At 37.8% G+C, this 23,793-nt stretch overlaps 1 protein-coding gene and 1 pseudogene across 3 annotated transcripts in view; one reads left to right on the forward strand and one right to left on the reverse strand.

Annotated features, from left to right (window-relative positions):
• CAMKMT (calmodulin-lysine N-methyltransferase) overlaps positions 1-23,793 on the reverse strand; it is a 530,058-nt gene that overhangs the window by 260,374 nt on the left and 245,891 nt on the right. The gene's annotated exons all lie outside the window — the stretch shown is intronic.
• On the forward strand, positions 70-2,949 carry LOC140529912 (NADH dehydrogenase [ubiquinone] flavoprotein 2, mitochondrial pseudogene; annotated as a pseudogene).

Consider the following 23,793-nt stretch of genomic DNA (forward strand, 5'->3'; position numbering starts at 1 on the left):
CTATATATTATAGAATAATTATCATTACAACAGTAATCATAAGATAATAATTATACTCTATTATGATAAATGCTAGCTATTATCATTGTTGTGGTGGTAACTTCTACTGCTGCTGTTGGTTTAGCCCAGAGCTACTTCCTTGTCCTGGTGTTGGTCATGTGAGTCAGAAGCTTCAGGGAGGAACCAGAATTCCTCATGCCCTGGGCTACTTGAATTTAGGTGAACAGCAAGCAACATCAATGGCCACAGACTTAAGTCTTCTGGGCCAGTTAAGTCTGGAAGATGGCTTTAATATCTTTTAAGAAAAAGAACTATACTTGCTTTCAGGTTAGGAAGAGACTCCTGTTTGCTAGTAGCCTGTTTCACTATCTCCTCTGTATGACATTCTTCCACTTTGGACTTCTGGAATAAGTTAGGATTCTTCTCTGCTCCTTCAAAATAATTATCCTCTTTGTTTTTACACTGATGCTTTTCTTCTGATTTTTAAAAGAATATCTGATTCTCCAGAATGACCTTGAGAGTGGAAAGATATTCCTCAAGATACAATACCTTTTTCATATTATATGCCCCAACAACCTCAGGAAGCATAATACTTAGTGAGCTAAAAGGTGGCACAGGTTATCTAAGCCAGCTTCCCAGAAAACTGATTTTAGGAAGAAAATCCATTCTTCACATAACTGGCAAAGTAATCTTCCTATAAGACTTCTCATTGTTCTTCAACTGTTCAAATGTTCCTTACTAAGTAAAGTCAAAATTCCTTATTCGATCAATAGAAGCCTTCCAAAACTACCTCCAACCTTTTTTTACAGACTAATATTATATCCTGTCATATTCTAGGCTGTAGCCAAACTAAACTATCAATATTTCACAAAAAGTTCTATGCGCTGCCACCTCTGGGACTTTGCTCAAGCTATGTATGCTGCACCTGAAATGTTCTCCCCTTCCCCATTGCTTCAGGTTGAAATCATAAAAATCTAGCCCATCTACTACTTCTTCCAAAGCACCTTCCTTGATCTTCCAAACTCTCTTTACTGGGAACACTTATTGTACTTTATTTGTAGCTTTCTTATATATTTAAAATGTTCCATGGTGATTTGTCTGCATGTCTTCCTTATCTTCCCCACTGGATTATAAGGTTCATGATGTCAGGGATCACATTTGATTTCCCCTTACACCTCTAGTTCCTAGCACAGAACTCTCACAACAGTAGCCATTTAATGATATTTGCTTCTACATTAAGGGGTCACAGGGCTTGGAATATGATATGTCAGAGGTCAAAGGAGATAGGATTAAAACCAAGAATCACCTACTCAGCAAAACTGAGTATAACACTTCAGGGGAAAAAAACAGTCATTCAATGAAATAGAGGACTTTCAAGCATTCTTGATGAAAAAGACCAGAGCTGAATAGAAAATTTGACTTTCAAACACAAGAATCAAGAGAAGCACGAAAAGGAATACAGGGAAAAAAAATCACAAGGGACTTACTAAAGTTGAACTGTTTGCATTCCTACATGGAAAGATAATATTTGTAACTCTTGAGACTTTTCTCAGTATTTGGGTAGCTGAAGGGATTATATACATAGAGACAGAGAACACAGGGTAAGTTGAATAGGAAGGGATGATATCTAAAAAAATGAAATCAAGGGGTGTGAAAGGAATATATTGGGAGGAGAAAGGGAGAAATGGAATGGGGAAAATTATCTCTCATAAAGGAGGCAAGATAAAGCTTTTTCAATGGAAAGGAAAAGGGGGGAGGTGAGAGGGAAAAAGTGAAGCTTACTCTCATCACATTTGGTTTAAGGAGGGAATAACATGCACACTCATTTTGGTATAAAAATCTATCTTACACTATGGGAAAGTAGGGGAGAAGGGGATAAGTGGGCTGTGAGGGGATGACAGAAGGGAGGGCAAATGAGAGGAGGGGGTAATTAGAAGTAAACACTTTTGGGAAGGGACAAGGTCAAAAGAGAGATAGAATAAATGGGGGACAGGATAGGATGGAGGCAAATATAGTTAGTCTTTCACAACATGACATTTATGGAAGTCTTTTGCATAACTACACATATATAACCTATATTGAACTGTTTATCTTCTCAGCGGGGATTTGTGGAGAGGGAGGAAGGGAGAGAAGTCAGAACTCAGTTTTTAAAATGAATGTTAAAAATTGTTTTTACATGCAACTGGGAAATAAGAAATACAGGCAATGGGGTATATTTCTATAAATCTATCTTGCCCTACAAGAAAATAGAGGAGATGGGGACAAGGCAAAGAAGGGGTATGATAGTGGGGAGGGCAGATTGCGGGAAGGAGTAATCAGAATGCACGGTGTCTTGGGGTGGTGGAAGGAGAGAGATGGGGAGAAAACTTGAAACTCAAAATCTTGTGGAAATGAATGCTGAAAACTAAAAATTAATTAATTAATTAATCAATTAATTAATTAATTAATTAAAATTAAAGAAAAAAAACCAGATGGTTGCCTATTTCTGCCATGAACAAAATTGCTGAAGTTTTACAAGCACCTCCAATGAGAGTATATGAAGTAGCAACTTTTTATACAATGAATGATAGAAAACCAGTTAGAAAGTATCATATTTAAGTCTGAACCACTATACTTTGTATGTTTTGAGATTCTAATAGCATACTAGGGGCCATGCAGAAAAAGCTTGGTATTAAGGTTGGAGAAACTACATCTGACAACCTTTTCAGATTAATAGAAGTGAAATGTTTATGTGCCTTGTAAATGCATTGATGGTTCAAATAAATGATAATTTCTTTAAAGATCTGACACCTAAGAATACTGAAGAGATACTTGATTAGCAGAAAGCTGGCAATGTTCCAAAACCTGGACCAAGTAGTGGACTTGGTTGTCTTACATCTTTGTGGTGGTCTTACATCTTTGACTGAGCCATCCAAAGGACCTGGCTTTGGTGTCCAACGAGGATGCTAAGTAATTTGTATGAATTTGTCTTAAAATCCTAAAGAAACCTGTGAAAATATTTCTCGGCACATTTAAAATAAATTAAAACTAATCTCCCCCCTATGCAATGTTTAATATGTGTATCTTCTAGTTAAGTTGTAAATACCATGTAAAAACTACAAAATATTCCCTAAAAACCTTTTGGGTGCTATGGTTAACAAGATATCATTACATAAATTGTAGGTACAAATTTTTTTTCCAACTATATTCATCTCAGTCACATATTCAATTCACATTTGACATGAAAAAGTATCTGATGACAACTATTAAGTCTGGTTTTATCACATTTCAGTTTTTAAAATTGTATTTTGATATTCCATTGCTATTATAATTACAATTAATTGGGTTAACATAAAAAGTTATTCTTAAGACAGCTCTATGGAAGCTGGGGGAATAATAACATGCATGGCAATAGAAAAAGAAAGGATAAAACTGCTGAGCATCTCGCTATCCATCTTTCTGTGGTGAGCCACAAAAGGGAAACACAATTCCTGGAGTGCATTTCTAACTTTCAAAAAAAATCTAATCATATAACAGTCTGAACAAAAGAAAGCTATGCCCTTTTTAATGGAGAAAACTGTATACAATGAAGAACTTTCCTAGGGTTAAAGCTCAACCTGTATTTTTTAGGAGTCAGTTATAGGTAGTTGGCCCCATGTCACACCCATTCCTTTTAGAGAAAAGAAGTATAAAATGGGGAGGTTGTGTGCTGTCTATACATGGAGCCTTCTGGGTCACTTAGTCAGCAGAGTGTCAGAAGTGTGGTATTGTACTGGTCAATTACAGGCACTTGAACAGTGTCTGCCATTTGCTGAAGATGCTACTGATTTCTTAACAAAAGATGACTTCAGCATGCCATGCAAGTCTAAATCATAGTATTTGTCTAGAATTTCATTTCTGGATATATTTGTTCACACAAAAGATGGACTGCTAAAACTACTTTAAAAGTAAACAATCCAACTGAATAGTCTTAAAAGCATACACCACATTTCACTACATATACTTTTATTCAACTTGTATATTTTATAGAAAAAAATGAGACTGAAAAATATGAAAAATTTAAGAAAAACAAACTGAGTTCAAGTTATATTTTCATTTTGATGAATCATTCATTTCATTCAACAAACATGAAGCCTTCGGGTTTTGGCAGAATAGCTGAAATTTCCTATTTTATATGGCAACTAGAGCATAGCAGGATTCACACAGAAAGTTTTACATATTCCCAAGATCTAGAAATGGAAGTAGGACACGAAGTAGCACTTTACTTGTTCAGGGGAATAGCTACATAGAGAAAGTAAATCTTGACTATGAATTTCCCATCTTCCCAACTTTTCTTAGTAAAAATTTCAACCTTTAAAAAGTAGAAAAAACAATTAAGAAGAATTCTATACTGGATTTTATCCTCACTAACAGAAAGATCTTGTTGCTGGGGTGGAAATGATAGAAACCCCTGGGGAAAGCAACCACTCCCTCATAAAAAACTGTAAAAAGGGAAGTTTGGGCATAGTCTGACATATATGAGAACAGAATTCAAAGGGTTCAAAGGAACACTAGGGAGGATCCTGTGGACTGAAATTCTATAGGCAAAGTCAGTTGAGGAGGGATGGGCAGACCTCACAACTCCAATGAGAGGGAAAAATAGGAGTTGTTTGAAGGGACTGGTGTGGATGCATAGAGACTCACCAACCAATTTGCAGATTTAAAAAAAAGTGAATACAGATAAAGGAAGCAAGGGCAAGTAATAGAAGATGAATAGACATGCATGCCCATGTCTCCATAAGCCTTATGTAAGAAATGCCTAAATTCAGAATGACCTGAGACTAGCAAGGAGAGTTAACAACTAAAAAGTAGGCCAAAGGGGCTTGGCTACATGGAGGGGTGGAGGTGAGGGCAAAGATAAAAGATGGCATAGAATTGCTGCTCCAATTGGATGGAAGATTTAACTGACAAGAGACAGAAGACAGAGCTTCTTATTTTACTTCTTCCATGGAAAATGGCCTGGAAACAAGAAAGAACAACAACAAAAATGACTAATAGGATGTTGATGACCAAGATAAATAAGGAGATAGGAGAACACTTAGCTGTCCTTGATGAATTCAAGTCACCTGGCCCCGATGAATTACATCCTGGGGCATGCAAGAAATGTAAACAGGTTTAGTGAACCACTATTCCTGCTACTTCAATGATAATAGGGAAGAGAAGAGATATCACAGGACTGCAGAAAAGCACATAATGTCCTGATATTGAGAAGTGTGATGGAATGAAAACATGAAATGAGGAAAAACTATAGGCTGGTGACCTTGACATGAATTCCTTAGAAAATACTACAATAAATTATTCAAGAGATGGTTAGTGAACATCTAGATAAGAAAGCAGTGATCACAAAAAGACAGCATGCTTCCATGAAGAACAGATCATGCCAGACTAACCTTCATTTATTTATGTGCTTCACCATCACCTCAAAGTCCACATATCTCAATATGACCTCATTCTTTTCCATATTGAATCTGTCCCTCCCTCTAACTTATCTCTTTTAGTCAATGGCATCTGTTCAAGTATCCTAGGACCATTGCCTTAGAGCTATGTTTGACTTCCCCCATATCCAATCAATTGAGTCCTGTTGCTTCTACCTCAGCAATAACTCCAGCACTTAATCCTTTCCCCCCACTTCTATTGCTACTACCTCGGCATGGTTTCTCAATCCCATCCCATGGAAACTAAATCTTTCTAACTAGTCCTACTGACTCTAATCTATCCTCTCTCTAATCCATCCTGGCACACCGGTACCTAGGTAATCCTTTTAACATGGACTTCTAATTCTGGCTATTTTCCAAGTTGCTGTCCTAAGCAGTCTTCTCTTCTCCCTCTATAGTCCCTCCATAAACTAATCATACTTCACAACTTTAAGGATCACCTCTATACAGAAGACCTACTGTTGTATATATCCAGCCTCAGTCTCTTTCATTAGCTTTACTAGCCCACCAATTGTTTATTGGGCTTTTCAAACTGAGTATTCCAGAGATATCTCCAATTCAATATGTCCAAAACCAAACTTGCTATCTTTCCCTGAAAATCTTCCCGCCTTCCAAATTTTCCCACTTTCACCATGCTTCCAGTCTCTCAGATTCATAAGAACAGCATAGTCCTGAACTCCTCACTCTTTCTCTCAACCCACATATCCAACCAGGTCCCAAACCTTGTCATTTCTATCTCTACAACATCTCTCATATCTCATCCCTTCTTTCCTCACAAAGCTACTACCTTAGTTCAGGCTGTCATCCCCTTCTCACCTAGATTACTGAAACAGTCTCCTAACTGATATCCCTGACTTATGTTTCTCCCCCTCTAATCTACCTGTCTATGTCCAGAGACAAATATAGTACCTTCAAAGGTAGCTTTCAAAATATTTTAAGGTGCTGCCAAAGTGATTTTCTTTATGTGTGGATCTGACCAGATGACTCTCCTATTCAATCAACTCTAGAGGCTTCCAATTGCCTCTGTGATAAAATATAAACTCCTCTAGGTGAGCTTTTAAAACTCTACCCAAATTGGCCCAACCTCGTTAGAAATTCTTCCAGCCAAACTGGTCTTTTGTTCCTAACGTAGCACATTCTACTTCCCATCTCTGTCTTTGCATCAGCCACCCCACTTGCCAGGATGCACTTCCCCCTTCCCTCTGCTTCACAGAGTCTCTCTCTTTCTTTAAGGTGCAACTTAAAATGAAGTCTTTCTTGATTCCCATCACTGCAAGTGCCCTCTCAAAAACGTATATCTTACTACTTTGTGTATGTTTACATTTATTCATATCTATACATGAACTTGTCTCCCCCGTTAGAATGTAAGTCTCTTGTAAGTAGGGATTGTTTCTTTCTCTACATTTATATCCCTAGCACCAAGCACAGTGCCTGGCACATAGTAGATATTTAATAAATATGTTTTGATTGATCGATTGCTTTATTATGATGATGTCATTCTAATAAAAAACCTTTCATGGTTTCCCTATGTCTGATGGATAAAATCTTAATTCCTGATTCTGGCATTTAAGTCCTGTGACATTTTGACTCCAACATACCTTGTCAGCCTCATCACATTTTCCCCTTCATGTAGTTTATGTTTCAGCCAATCTGGATTGTTCTCCAATTCTCATTTTCATCCGACCTTCTCCTATTTCCACTCCTCTGGTCATGCTATTTCCTAGACTTGGGATAGATTCAGCTGCATTTATCAAACTTTTGAAGTTCTTCCCTTCCTCTAAAATCCAATTCAGTTTCCAAGATAAATCTGTTACTACAATGTGAAATTTAATATATACATTTAAAAAACAAACTGTGAATAATTGAAGTTCAGGGGTTCATAAAGAATTGTCTTTTTGTCTTTTGTATATTGAAATGGTTGTGTTCGTTGGTTCTCATGGAATTCGTAATAACACAGATTTTTTAAAAATTATACTTTAAAAAATTTGGAAAGTCACCTTTGAAGATACTATATTTGTCTCTGGACATATACAGATTTAATTCAATACTCAAAAATAATCCTTTCATTTTGGTTATATAAATAGTTTATTTTGAATACTCATGAAAAATTCGGAATTTTTCTTCAGTGTTCATTGTTTATACTTCTTGCTTCATATGGTTAAGAGGAAAGCACTTTACAAATCTTAACACATTGGTATAGTTATAAGTTCAATCAATCAGCAAGTATTTATTGCATTCCCTACCATGTGCCAGTCACTGTTAGACATTGGGCATACAAAAAGAGAAATACAAGAGTCCCTAGCAAAAAAAATTATACATTTTATCAGGAGATGTATTTAAATACATAACTATATATACAAGATAAGGGCAGGAAGATGATGAGGTGGCTAGAGCACTGGCCTGGAGTCAGGAAGATTTGAATTCAAATCTGATCTCAGATATTTATTTGTTGGGTGATCCTGGGCAAGTCACTTAACCTTATTTGCCTGTTTCCTCATCTGTAAAATGAGCTGGAGAAGGAAATAGCAAACCAATCCAGGAAAACACCAAATGAGGTCACAACTGAAACGACTGAACAATAAACATATAAATACATTAAAAAATAAATAACATAATTATAGTAATGGGGCACTAGCAGCTGGGGACTGGGAGAGGATGAATGGATCAGGAAAGGTTTTATGTAAAGACAGTGCTTGAGCAGAGCTCCCTAGAGTCTACATCTTCCTGAATTCAAATCTGGCCTCAGACACTTACTAGCTATGTGACCCTGGACAAGTCACACAACCCTGTTTGCCACAGTTACCTTATCCGTAAAATGAGCTGAAGAAGGAAATGACAAACCATTCCAGTATCTCTGCCAAGAAAAACCCAAATGGGGCCATGAAGAATCAACTACAAATGACTAACAATAATATTCAAATCCTAGCTAAGCAATCATGTACAAGTAACTTCACCTCTCATCTAAAACATATACAGCTTAGGCCAGATGATTTCTAAGTTCCTTTCTATTGCAAATATTCTATGCAATTCTTTGTAATTTGCTACTCTATGAAAATCAGTACTAGTATTAGTGCCTATTAGAGTAACAGTACTAGTATAAGCACAATCTATCCATGTATTAGACCCTTAATAAATATCTGTCAGTTGAAATTGATCAAGATTAGCTCATTATATAAAAATGCAAGTCCTACATTGTTGTCAGTCTTGATAATATAAAGGAGGTGTATCAGCCTCTAACAAAATTAAGCATTTTCTACAACTCAACAACAAAGTGTGAAGACATTCTTCAATCATCTTGATAGAATTAAAAAGGGTTGGTCACTAGGGAGGTTAAGTAATGGACCCAGGAAAAATTTCTAATAATGGAAGGCTAAATAAAAGCCCCTGGTGACCTTTAAAAAAATGACAGCACTCAAGAAGGTAGTCAACTGTGAATAAAGAGTTTACACCTTCACTTTTTCCCTTGTACTTCTTGGAAAGTACAGCAAAAGAAGGAGATGATTTCTCCTCATTTCCTTAACCTATTGACTATTATTTCTCCCAGCAAAATTACAAGTCAACAATAATCAGAGGCTAGAAAAAGAGTTGAGTTGATTCAGTAAGAGTCAGAGTCTGGTTTCTGAAGTTGGGATCTGGCTAGGGAGATGGCATGCCTCAGGGCTGAGCCATATGCTGGTTTCAACGTATGAGTATGCTTTCCAATACCCTAGACTGGGATGTCAGTTAAACCTGAGGCTGAATGCAGGGACATTTCAAGAGTCAAACCAAGATTTTTAAAAAGTCAGATTTGGGAGGGAATGAAGGACAGCACATCAGAATAGATTTCCTGGAGTAATTCTCTAAGGTCCAATAATATATGCACCAAACAACAGGAGAATAATAAATTGAAAAGGAATTAAAAGTATACAGGCTGCTGAAAGTGAGACATCTTTGTTTTCTGCTCCCATATTTCGGGACAACTCTATTCTTCCCATGAGAGAAACTATATCTTGCATTCAGTATATGTTTAAAGTATTTTGACTCCTGTAAAAATACTAGGTTAGAATTCTAGAAATGAATTCACTTGATGGTTGTGGGAAGTAAAGGGAAGTCACCTGAGTGATGCATCATCAGAGAGCACCTAATCAAGTATACAATTTGATCAGACATTGGGCTTAGGCTACATCAGTCATCTCTGCTTTATAATAAATGAGTCAAGAACTGCTTTCTCAGACAGGAAATAGGAATTTGGTGAGCAGCAAATTAAAAAAAAAAAAAGACAAACTTTGAAAAAGGAAAAGAACTCAAAAGATCTAGAAGCAGGTCAGTCAGTCAAAAAGAATTTATTAAATGCTTACTATGTGCCAGGCACTGTACAAGCCTTGAGGATAAAAAGAAATAGAATAATTACACTAATAACAAATTTTAAACACCACAAATTTTTAAACTCCTCCCAAGGAGTACACAATCTAGTAAGAGAGAACAATGAATATCTAGGTATCTGAACTGGGTTAATGGCTATGTGAGTGGAGAGAAAGGGAGATGTTATGAAGATAGAAATAATAAGATTTGGTAATGGGTCTAATATGTTAGTTGAGTGAGTGTGAAGAATCAAGGATTACAATAAGGTTGAGAGCCTGAGTGACTAGGAAAATGATGGTACCTTCAATGGTGAGAGAGAAATTCAGAAGGTAGGAAAGTCTGTGAGGCAGAGCTGAGTTCTATTTTTGGATATGTTGAATTTGAGATACATGTGAGACATCCAGTTCAAGATATATAGAAAGCAATTGGCAATGGAAGACTGTAGCTCAGAGGAGAAACTAGGTCAGGATATATAGATCTGAGAAACATCCTGCAGAGAGATGACAACTGAAGTCATGTGATCTGGTGAGTTCATCAAGGGAGAGAGTATAGAGTGAAAAGGAGAGAATTTCTAATTTCTCTTTGACTCAGTTTCCAGTGATAGGACACAGTACTCTAGTACAGATTTCTGTGCTCTGATACCATCAAGATATTGAAACTTAGCTTGCAAGTGAACTTATGAGGTGAGTTGCTTCTGGCCACTCAACCACCTCCTCTCTCCACAACCACCAGACCTATGCCCCTGAAAAGTCTTGTTAAACTAAACCAGTTCCCCCCAAGGCACGAATATCAATAATCTATAAATATGCTACTGAAAATGCTGGGCTACAGAGAGATACAGTTAGACTCAGGCAGATCGAGGCCTAATTTTGTTGTATGGTCAGCTTCTCAGTGTGCACCACACTATATTAGAAATCAGGGAAAATTAAGCGAAGAAAACATTATAACGGCCCAGGGACACTTCTACCTAAATTTTGTGATTACATTTTAAGTGCTCTCTGTCACAGATATCATAAACTGATTAAATCATTTCATGCTGGACCCCTACTGACTATGCTAAGTGGAGAGAGAGGGCTATTAATAACTACCCATTTCTGACAGCTGCCCGGGGGCAATGCAGCCTTTTGCAGCAATAAAATGACTCCCCAGCTCACTTACTGAATGCTGAATATTGATTCATATTATGAGTGTTGTCAAACACGGAGCGCAGTTCTGAAGATCCGTAGTGGCAGGTCATCAGCAAGAGCATTAGCAAATGTCAGGTCAGGAATCAAAGGCCTGCTGGACTCTTTAGGGATGAGATTTATCGATTCCATAAAACGTGAAACAGATCAAGTACTTGTGATGATGAAAACAGTCATGGCAGAATGAGGCTGAGCCTAGACCAACGTACACCTCTTGAGGGATACATCACACAAGTGGTGACCACAGGCAGGGTAGGGGTGTGGGGGTAGAGGTAACACGGCAAAGGTGAAATGCAGCACAAGGACAACAGTAGCTTTGGGCTAAGATATGAACCTTTGGGGCAGGGGAATGTCAAAGGAAAACATACAGATGGTCAAAGTTATAGACCTAAGCATACTCAATCATGTATCTAATCCCAGAAGAACTGGCTTGGATCATTTAAAAATATCACTCAAATCTGACCATATGTCAATTAACTCATATAGCCAAAACTAACATTGTATATAATTGTTATCTCCAAATTAAATCATTTAAATTAAGTGTACTTTCTAAATTTCTCTCATTTCGAGTGAATTTACTTGCCAAATATTTCCATGTTCTCTTTTCTTTCATAATTGACATGATCTATTATGTTGAGGCTGACTCCATCTATCAGATCATTTGATTATAGTATATAGAAGTCTAACTTTGAATGTGTCAGTACTTGTATTGTTAGGGAAGGCTTAGGAGATTATACATTTTTTAACCTCTTCTTAGAACAGGCTACAATACTCTCCTTTATTCTGTCCCACCCTGATAGAGGTTTAAGCTCTATATAAGGGAAAGCAGGTGGCTGCTAAAGTATAATTCTGTTTATTAGTTTTGAATAATCAAATGGAATTTATCTGCTATTTGAAGCTTGAAAGAGTTATATCTGTCTGTGGCAAATGCATTCATTATTAAAGTATGCCCTCCTTTATGAACTGTCATTTATAAAAAAACATTTCTGAAAAATAGTGCTTAAAATGTAATAAGTAACTGCCTAGAAATCACTGCATTCAGATCATCATGTCAATTTAGAACATTTTCAGGAAATATCCATATTTAGTTTCTTTAACATAAAGCTAAATCTTAAAATCTGTTTTAAGATTGCCCAAAATTCTCCTTAAGAAAAGAAAACTAAATAATAGGATTGGACTCTTATACTGCATTCACCCAAGGATCACTGGAGAACGTACTAAGTGAGTTGATGAGAGAAAATGAACAGGTGCTATAGGTTACTCAGCTGTTCTAAAATTAAAGATTGATATTTTTCTCTTGTTCTATTAGCAGACCTTTAGTGACACGTTAGCACTGGATAATGGTTGCAGCAGTTTAAGCCTCATGCTGTGATTTTTAACAGAAAGCCTAGCTACAGGAACAAACAATGACATCCCCACATAGCCAGTAACCTAAGAAGGAAGCAGTTGCCGCCTTGGGCAGTTTGACTAAGTGACAAGAGGAATCTGACTTCGAATGTGCTCATTCCACTTTATAAACAATGGTCTGGATTAATTAGCACTGCATTCATTTGTAACTCAATCAATTTAGCATTTTATCCTTAAAACACTGACTCCTCCAGCCAAAAGGAAAAAGATTTGGATCAAGCTGTTTGAAATCCCATTCAATTGTATGAACACGTATTTCCAACGCAGGGACAGAAAATAGAATACCTTTCTCACTAAACATAAAGGACAAGGATTTTAAAAACGATCAGGTCATAGGGAAAGTCTTTCATTGGCTATTTCAGGAATAAACATGAAATGAATTAAACAGGCAAAATGCAAAATTGGAGGTTGATTTCTTTGTTTTGATCTTTTTTTTGGTAATTTAATGGAAAAAAACATAACTTTGCTGCTGACTGCACAAACACCTCTTTCAAATTGCTTTTCCAATACTGCCTTATCCAAGCTAGGTAAATGTAGTCGCATAAAGATAACTTTGTGTGAGGTCATTTTGCTCATCAAAAGCCTGAACCAGGACAAACTGGTTCCTGACTCCTAAGGTTTGACCACTACACTACACAGCAGTAGAAACAGATACTAATGCTAACTTTAGTCAGACTATTAATCTGGACTCATCTTCATTTTAAGACATCAGATAAAAAATAATGGGGAATTAATTAGGCAACTTGTATACTATAAAACAAATGGGAAAAAACCCAACAACACTGACAATTCCCATAGGAAGGTTAGAAATGTCTAGCACAGAAAAGCCTAAAGAGTCTAGCCTTGGGGAAGCTAAATTTTGCATAGATTAGAAAAAAATGAGAATTAACTTCCCCAATTTCTAGACTGTCACATGTAACTAAAATTTCCTACTAAGAAGACTAGAGATCATAGTACTTTAAGGAGAAAAACTCCTTCACTTCACAGAGAAGAAAACTGAAGCCCAAATAATTTATATGATTTGCTCAAGATCAGTCACATAGCTAAGCAAATCTGAGCTGGGATTTGAACCAGGGTCCTCTGACTCCAAAACCAGCACTCTTTATTCTTACCACATAGTCTTTGTGGACAGTCACAATGTGGCCCCTGCAGGTTTTCTCTACAACCTTGCTTCTTATTCCCCTTCACAGCATCAACATTCCAGTCAAGGTGAACCTGCTTTAGGTATTCACACAACCATCTGCCATGACTGGAGTGCACTCCATCTGCCTCCTAGCCCTTTGAAATTCTTTTCTTCCTTCAAGGATCAGTTCAGGTACCAGCCCCTCTGATCATCTCACCTCACTGGAGGTTGGCACTTTCTGCCTTCACAATTCACCTCATATGATCTCACAAGTAGAAAGTAAGTTCCTAGATGATAGAATTTCATTTTTGTCTTCTTATCTCCAAGGTCTAGCATGGGACCTTGAACATAAATATATGACTATGAATCCTGTCTTCTACTTTACCAAAAGCATTACCTTGTTATTATTGTTATTTAATATATAAATTATTATCTAACACTTTGTTTACAAAATGCTTTGCAAATAATTTTATCCTTATTATATATCATTTTATCCTCTTAACAACTCTCTGAGGTAGGCAGTTATTATTTTCCTCATTTTACAAATGAAGAAACTGAAACAGACAGAGGTTCAGTGGCTTGTCTAGAGTGGCACAGCCACTAAGTGTCTGCAGCTGAATTTGAACTCAGATCTTTCTTATTCCAGATTCAGTTTTCAATTCCTTTGTGTCACCAGCTGCCTCTAAATTAGCTTCCCCTACAATCCTGAAATTCCTCAGTCTGGTGATCACAGTTGTCTTCCCAGCTGACCACAGTGAAAAGAGCATTGAACATGGACATCTAAAGACCCAGGTCTTGGCTCTAATGCTTATCAGCAGGTAAGGGATTCAGACTAACCTGAACTTCAGGCTCCTCATCTGTAAAATGGGGGAAAAGAAACTTGCACTCCCTACTACTTTGTAAACTAGAAAACGGAGCTATGATCATTTTGAAACTCTTACTTTGCCCTTATATGAATCTTCTGTTTTATTCATTTTTTTTTTAATTTACTGCAGCAAGATGGTACAGTGGATAGAGAGCCAAGTCTAGTTTCAGGAAGACCTGAGTTCACATCCAGCCACTGCCATTTTGTAGTTCTGTGACTCTGTACAAGTCACTTAATTTGTCTCCTTCAGTTCGTAGAGATTTTCAATAGCACCTACCTCCCAGAATTGACATTGCCTGGCATATAGAAGATGTAGGTCCTTAGTAAATACTTATTTACTAATTAAATCCTTAATTCCTTCCTTTCTTCCCTCTTTGCTTCATTCCTTCCTCCTAACTCAAACACATTACCAACTCAACTACCTTATTCATGCTGTCTCCACCAATTGCAATGTACTTTATTCACAGAATTTTTACCCATCCTTTAAGTCTTTGCTTCAGTGCTATCTTTTCTAGGAAGGCTTCCAGGCCACTCCAATCCTCAATCCTCCTTCCTTCTCTGAACTCCTAGAATGTTAATTACCTCTTCTACTCCTTTGACATTTATCACTTAATACCTTCCACTCTCAGTTACCTTTTCCACTGTTAGGTTTTATCTCCCCCACAACTAGATTGTAAGAGCCTTAAGAAAAGGGACTGTTATCAGTCATAGTTTGAGCTGGAATGGACAAGAGATATCATCCAATCCAACTCTTTCATTAGGCCCCTGATTAGACAGCTAATTAGGGGTAGAGTCAAAACTAGAAAAAACATCTTCTGACTTACAGTCCAGTGTTCTTTCTATTGTACTACACTCCTATTGTGTTCCTCACAGTAAATACTTTTCCTCACCTCCCCCACCAAAAACAAAAAAAGAAAAGGCTAATTGATATAAGATGTAAAACATCTAAATATCCAGGTATTGTGAATCCCAACAATGATTTTCCTACACTAAATTCACAAGTTAACTTATGTGTTTCTTTAGCAGATGATGCCTTTATAGCAATAGACTGATTTAGGTGCTAGAAAGAATACAATCTATTTACATTTTCAGAGACATTAGTAGGTGTGTGATATGACTACTAACTACTTTTAAGAAATGCTCTGAAGGAATACTTCTCACTGTGAATTGCCATCCAGAAGATAGATGACTCTTTTATATAAGCAACACAGTCCACATAATACTTTTCCTGGGGAAAATATCAACTATTAACACTCCATCGTTTCCCAACAAGAAGACAGAGGGTCAACTAGATGGCAACTCTGGAGGCGAGACCAATCTACCTCCTGGGAAGGAAAGACAAGAACTGAATGCATGGGCCAGTCAAGTATCAGAAAGAACCAGTAGTACCAACCTGAGAGGCAAAATTATGGTTCGGAGATAGAGGATCAATCAGATGTGAACTCCTTTATAGAATGAACATAGGTCTCAAGAAGGAAATGTTCCAAGGAAACTCTTAGGGGGCAGACTATGAAGTACAATTTTTTTTTCTTCTCTTAGGGGGCAAACTATGAACTATAAATTTTTTCTTTTTTCTTTCACTTTCATTTTCTGCAAAGAGATTTTCTGAGATTGACTGGTATTATCCTTTGAGTATTCTGTTTTTCTCATGCTCTCTCTCTACGTCTATCTCAAGGACCCTAAGGATTGGAAGTTATAGGATTGTAGATGTAGCTATCCAGTCAAACTTCTCCACAATTTGTCAGTCAGTTGACATTTATTGAAAACTCAGAATAAAATATATCATGTGCTCTGAAAACCTAGAGTGATATGCACATAGTAGGCACTTGTTAAATAAATTTTGAACTGAAATAGCATATCTAATCCCTACCTTCTAGGAGTTTATAATTTAAGAAAGGACATAAGGTAACAATAAAAAAAAACATAGGATTGTTATTTATTGTTTGGGCGTGTCTGATTTTTCATGACCCCATTTGAAGTTTTCTTGATATACTACAGTGGTTTGCCATTTCCTTCTCCAGTTCATTTAACAGATTGGGAAACTGAGGCAAATGGGATTAAATGACTTGTCCAGGGTCAAAGAGCTAGTAAATCCCTGAGGCTGAATCTGAACTAGGGTCTTCCTGACTATAGGGTTAGCACTCTATCCACTCTGCCATGTATTTGCTCCCATAGGATAGGGTAGAAGAACTATACAAATAGATGTCTAATTGCAATAGTCCACTACTTGCTTACAAATGGGCTGTTCCCAAGATTCTTTGGCAAGTCAGTTGTTTAGCAATTGAAAACATCTCAAAGAAACTGTAGTTAATTCCTGGACTAGGACACAATAATTTGTTTAACCCATAAAGTATGCAATATGTTACATGTACATTTCTTAAAGAGAAGAAAATAATACTGCAATGCATGTAATTAAACTGCAAAACAGGAGAAAATGAATAAGAAATTTGAATAATATCTTGATGATCATGTATTTAAAAAAAAAGGAACATTGAGGAGAGAGAAACAAGGAATAAACACAAACCCTTGTGGAAATGCTTTAGAATTTTAGAAAGTGTGGTTTATTAGAAAGATCACTGGACCAAAGTCTATTAACTTTGAGTACTAGTCAATACTTGACCGCAACAGGATTTAGGGCGAAGGGTGACCTTGGTAAAATAGGGTTACCTCTCTGGAACTCTTCAAGCTCTAGCTGTTTTTGAGTCAACGATAAGAGTGCATCCCCAGCATTACTGTTACACATCAGCAATGATTAATGTCACATGTTTTTTCACCTCACAAAAGGAGTAAAGACAACATGACTTCTTCAGGCTTCAGTGTCTTCTTTAAAATGAGGGGTGGTATAAGACATTATTTTTTGTTCTAAAATTCTACAGTGATGTGTTCACCTAAGGAGATTGCTGAAAGGAAGAGGAAAAAACAGGGGGCATGATCCACCTTAGGGGAAGTTGCCTGGAATTCTGTTGAGGCAGATTATTTCCTGCAGTGGTCAAAAAGTGGCCCAAGGCACACATTAGCCTAAGACAGGTTTGTTATTATTTAATGACTGGAGGGTAGAGGAGAGAGAATTAGCATGTAAGTGTGCATGCAACCAAAGTAACATATAAATAGGATATTCACAAGCCCAGAGACAGTTGGTATAATTACTTAAGGTTTTATATATATATACAGAGAGAGAGAGAGAGAGAGAGAGAGAGAGAGAGAGAGAGAGAGAGAGAGAGAGAGAGAGAGAGAGAAAGAAAGGAAGAAAGGAAGAAAGAAAGAAAGAAAGAAAGAAAGAAAGAAAGAAAGAAAGAAAGAAAGAAAGAAAGAAAGAAAGGAAGAAAGAAAGGAAGAAAGAAAGGAAGAAAGGAAGGAAGAAAGGAAGAAAGAAAGGAAGAAAGGAAGGAAGAAAGGAAGAAAGGAAAGAAGGAAGAAAGAAAGAAAGGAAGAAAGAAAGGAAGGGAGACAGAGACAGAGACACAGAGAGGCAGTTAGATGACACAATGGATAGAGCTCCAGGCCTACAGTCAGTAAGACCTGAGTTCAAATCTGGCCTTGATATTTATTAGCTGTGTGACCCTGGGCAAGCCACCTAATCCTTATTTGCCTCAGTTTCCTCATGTGTAAAATGAGCTGAAAAAGGAAAGGGCAAACCCCTCTAGTATCTTTGCCAAGAAAACCCCAAATGAGTCACAAAGAGTAGCACATGATTGAAATAACACACACAAAATGTATATATACACATGTGTATGGTATATATATACATATATAATATACCTATATGTGTGTATATAATATACATACACACACATATCTTGGACATTCACTATAAATCAACAACGTGTTAGGATAAAATTGAACAGGAGATGAAGAGCATAGCAGATTGCCTTGGGGAAATTGTTAATGTCTTTTTAATGACCCCAACTTCCTTGCTCAAACTGAAATCCATCATTTGTTAAACAACGCCATTCTAATATTATTTTGTGGTTTTGTGTTATGGTCTACGATCACTATGGTCTCCAAAGTTAGCCTCACCCATAAGGCAAAAGAGAGGCTCATCGTGGCTGTGAAAAGGCTGCAACGGATTATAACCAAGGAATTACTGAGAAGCATTGGAAAGAATGTCCACAAAGAAATGTATGATGACAAGGAAGGGCCGGTCATATGTTGAGAATGAGGGTGACAATAAGAACAGGGAATAAACTATGTGTTATACTGGTACGCTCATTATATCACAGAAAGTGAAGAAGGCCCCAGACCCCTATGGTGAACTTAGGAAGGGACAAGGACAAGAATTAAACAGAATGGGCAGGCATGGAGGAATTGTGATCCACATCACCAGAGGGAAATGATGAGGTCATGGATCTGTTTGAGTATTAGGCAATTATTTAATAAATAATATTTATTATTAAATAACTTTTTATAATTCTGTGACATCTAAGAGGTCACAGAATATCAGAGTAATTCTCCACCAAAGTCTTGATCTGGTGGCATGGAGGTGATACTGGGTTCTCAAAAGCTATGCCTGCAAAGTAGAAGATCTAACAGATCATAGTAGTCAAAAAAAAGTTTCATGAAAATGTACAAGTCCAGAAATAGACTGTATGATAGACTGTTGTCCAACAGTCTTTTAGTCGAATATGCACATTTAGCTTAATATGCACATTAAAGTATACAAAACACTTTGTTCATAAGAGTTTTTTTCATGTAGGTAACTTACAAGATGCTCATCACCAAGCTGGCCACCAGATAATGAATTTCTTAAACGTAAAAGCAACCATTAAGATATGGAAGATGTCTCTTAAAATTGAGAAGACCTTGATAATACTGCTTTGTTTAGTTAACCAATAATATTTAAAGTACTAATCATATGTAGAGCTATAGCATAGAATTCTAGAAAAATTCTAAAAATTCTAAAAAAAATGGGAATCAAAACAATAATCCTGACCCTCGATTACAATTGACACAATATGTTAAATTGCATATAATCATGATATTTTATATATATATAAAATCATGATAATATAATTCAATAGTCATTAAAAAGTCTTTCCTAGTTTGAAAAATTTCTGAATATCGAACAGGTAGTGCAGTGGCGTTCTAGGCCTTGAGCTAAAAAGACCTGAGTTCAAATCCAGCCTCAGATAATTCTAGCTGTGTGACCCTACTCAAATCACTTAATCTCCTTTTGACACAGCTTCCTCATCTGTAAAAGGCAGATAATAATAGCACCTACCTCCCAGGGTTATTGTAATGATAAAGTGAGATAATATTTGTAAAGCATTTAGCACAGTGTCTGGCTTACAGTAGGTTGTCTGTCCTGCCACTGGACTATGATGACTCCAGAGAAGAGAGTGAGGCTGACAACTTTGTACAACTCTGCCTCACTTAAATCCAATTTATGCATGAATCAAAAGACATCACCCATACCGTTTTACGATTATGCCAGAAAGTCCTATGGTGATAGGCAAGTGATGAAGTAGCAGGTGCATATACACTGGGAGCTGTGGTCACAACCCTGAAACTCAGGTGGCCCAGGCCATAGGGTTGTTTCTCACTGGAAGCAGCAGTGGGATTCGACAGCCTCCTGGGTGTCTGAGCAGCCTTTTAAGGTTTGCACTGCTCACCTCCTGGTGTGAGGAAGGGGGCTAGAAATGGTGCCCTAAATATTGTCTGCTTACCCAACTCTGGCCTGATTACCGCAGTAGATGGGGAATCCCACTATGTGGTCAAAACACAAAAAAATGTACAAAAACATCTGCAAAGATGATTCCACCCACCATTGGCACATGGAATGTGTAAACACTAATAGACAACACAAAATCCACCACACCTGAAAGAACCGCTCTTATTGCAAGAGAACTCAACAGGTATCACATCCAAATAGCACCCCTGAATGAAACAAGGTTGGCAAATGAAGGTCAGCTTGGAGCTGGATACACCTTTTCTGGAGTGGGCACAGTGAAGCGGAGCACTATGAAGCTGGCATGGGTTTTGCAATCAAAACTAATCTAATCAGCAAGCTGGTATGCCTGCCCAAAGGAGTGAATGACAGGCTCCTGACAATGTGATTGTCACTCTCAGGAAAACGCCATACTACCATCATCAGTGCCTACGCTCTCACCATGACAAAACCTGATGAAGTCAAAGAAAAATTTAATGAGGACCTAGCTAGAGACCCTTATCATCAATGTTCCAAAAGAGGCCAACTTTATAATTCTGGGTGACTTTAATGCTGGAGAAGGCTCAGACTACCAGACTTTGCAGGGAGTCCTAGGGAGGAATGGAGTTGGAAACAGCAACAGCAATGGTCATTTACTACTGAAGACTTGTGCATCGCATGACTTCTCATCCCCAACTTAACTAAACACAATAAAATTTCATGGACGCACCCTCACAGCAAACATTGGTCTAATAGATGATGTGATTGTAAGGAGAAGAGACAGACAAGATGTGAGAATGCCAAAGCAATGTGTGTGCAGAGTGCTGGACTGATCATAGACTTATCCTTTCCAAGCTAAATATTCACATTCATCAAAAGCACCGACCCCAAGGCAAAATGACTACCAGAAGAATTAAAGTCAACAAATTAGAGCTCTTCTCTGAGCGTGAACAGTTTGCTGCTGACTTGGAGGGAAAGCTCAGCCAACAAAGAGTTGCAAGAGTGGAGCAGAAAAGGAGGGGGCAGCTTTCAGAGATTTGGTGTACAGCACTGCATTTGCTCATCTGGGTCAGAACACTCACAAACACCAAGACTGTTTTGGTGAAAATGATGGGAAAATTCAGAAGCTGCTAAATGAAAAACATGAACTCCACAGTATTTACCAGCAGGATAGTTCATCCAACTCCAAGAAGGCAGCATTTAATTCCATCAAAAGCAAAACACAAGCAAAGCTTAGAGAGATGCAGAATTCCTGGCTCAGTAAGAAGGCAGATGAAATTCAGTTTTATGCTGATAGTAACAATCCAAAGCACTTTTATGATTCCCTGAAAGCTATTTATGGACCAAAAACTTGTGGTGCATCACAACTACTCAGTACTGATGGAGCCACATCGATTAGTGATAAGGACATGACCCTAGAGAGATGGGCTGAACACTTCCATAGTGTTCTCAATAGACCATCATCAATCAATGCTGAGGCCATTGACCCTTTACCTCAGGTTGAAGTCAATCCCTCCTTAGCTCAACTTCCAACTGAAAGAGAGGTTTTGAGGGCCATTAGGCTCCTTTCATGTGACAAAGCACCTGGTGCTGATTCTATTCCAGCTGAGATTTACCAGGTAGGGGGACCATGGCTCATACAAAAGCTGACTGACATTTTCCAGGCTATATGGCAAGAGGAGGTTATCCCCTAGGAGTTCAAGGATATTTAATCAAGGATACATTGTCCATCTCTATAAGGGTAAAGGGAATAGATTGTCCTGCAACAATCACGGGGGGGGTCTCTCTCTTAGTCATTGCTGGCAAGATTCTTGTTAGAGTCCTCCTTAATAGACTGATCCTTCACCTGGAAGATGGGCATATGCCTGAGAGCCAGTGTGATTCCAGAAAGGGCAGAGGAACAGTCGATATGGTATTTGCTGCCCGACACCTCCAGGAGAAATGCCAGTAGCAGAACAGAGATCTGTACACAACATTTGTGGATCTGACCAAGGCCTTTGACATTGTTAGTCATGAGGGCTTATGGAAAATTATGCCAAAATTTGGTTCCCTGGAGAGGTTCATCAATATTGTATGCCAATTTCATGTTGGCATGTTTGCCCACGTTCTGGATAGTGTACAAAGCTCTCGTGCCTTCGTAATCACCAGTGGAGAGAAATAGGGCTGTGTGCTTCCTCCCATGCTTTTTAGCATGATATTTTCAGCCATGTTGTCAAATGCTTCCAATCTGGATGAACACAGCATCAAGGTCAGCTACCATACTGACGGCAAGTTCTTCAATTTGAAAAGGTTACAAGTCAAGACCAAAGTGGAGGGAGTGTTGGTGTATGATTTTCTGTATGCAGATGATTGTGCACTCAAGGCAGCCTCTGAAGCTGAGATGCAACAAAGTATGGATCAATTCTCTGCTGCCTGTGCTAATTTTGTCCTAATAATTAACAGCAAGAAAACACAGGTGCTCCATCAGCCACCACCACACCATCCATATGTGGAACCGTTGATTACCACAAATGGAGAAGTTTTGAATGCTGTGGATAAGTTGACTTAGCTTGGTAGTATACTTTCCAAGGATGTACACATTGACAATGAGGTTGATACACGCATTGTCAGAGCTAGTTCAGTGATTGGGAGGCTTTGAAGGAAAGTATGGGGGAGAACTGACTACTAAACTGAAGATCTACAAAGCCATTGTGCTGACTTCATTGTTGTAAGCCTGTGAAACACGGACAGTCCACCAGCACCATGCCAGGAAACTGAATCACTTCCATTTGAACTGTTTCAGGATCACCTGATAGGATAAGTTACCAGACACTGAAGTCCTTGCTCAAGCTGAACTGCCAAGTATTCAAACTATGCTTCAGAGAGCACAACTCCAATGGGCTGGCTACGTTGTTCAAATGCAAAATGTACACTTGCCAAAAAGACTATTTTATAGAGAACTCACATGGGGAGATGATCACATGGTGTTCAGATGAAGCAATACAAGGACAGTCTCAAGGTCTCTCTCAAGAACTTTGGATTTGACTGTGCAAATGGGAGATACTGGAACAGAATCATTCAGCATGGCATGCCCACATCAGAAAGGGTGCTGTGCTCTATGAGCAAAGCAGAACTGAGACAGCACAAAGTAAACACAGAATGCACAAATTTGGGATATCCACTCCAAATATTCACACAGATGATCTGTGCCTAATTTGTGGTAGAGCATCCCGAGCTTGTATTGGTTTCATCAGCCACAGTTGCACACACTGAAATTTCACTTTATCATGGTGATATCATTTTGGTCCTCTTTGAGAACAAAGAATAACAAGGTTCTATAGAAATGTTAGTTATAATAATGATTAATATTATTAATAATAATAATAATGCATATTGTTATTATATTTCCTAAACTCATGTCTACTAGTAGTATTATATTGTATACTGTGAAAATGTAGGTCCTCTGTTACTCTTCTGCTTTCCCTCATATATTTGGGTTAATTTTCTAAAAGGTTGCTCAAGAATAACTTAGGAAATACAAATATGATCCCACTGAGCACAGAGGTACAAAATTGCTATGCTGCACATGAATTCTGTCAGGAAAATAAGCACAGGGACAGTATACTTTTGTCGTTTAATTTATGTAAAGTAAATGCCAAACATGTTCATAAATGGTAACAAATACAGAGAAATTCTGATATCAAGGATACGACCATCTAAACCAGTCACCCTAGCTTGCAACCCAGATATCATACAATCAGTTAACGAGTCCTACCATCTTTGCCTTCATGCCATCT

This window comes from Notamacropus eugenii, chromosome 1 (genome assembly GCF_028372415.1).
Source record: "Notamacropus eugenii isolate mMacEug1 chromosome 1, mMacEug1.pri_v2, whole genome shotgun sequence".
NCBI lineage: Eukaryota > Metazoa > Chordata > Mammalia > Diprotodontia > Macropodidae > Notamacropus > Notamacropus eugenii.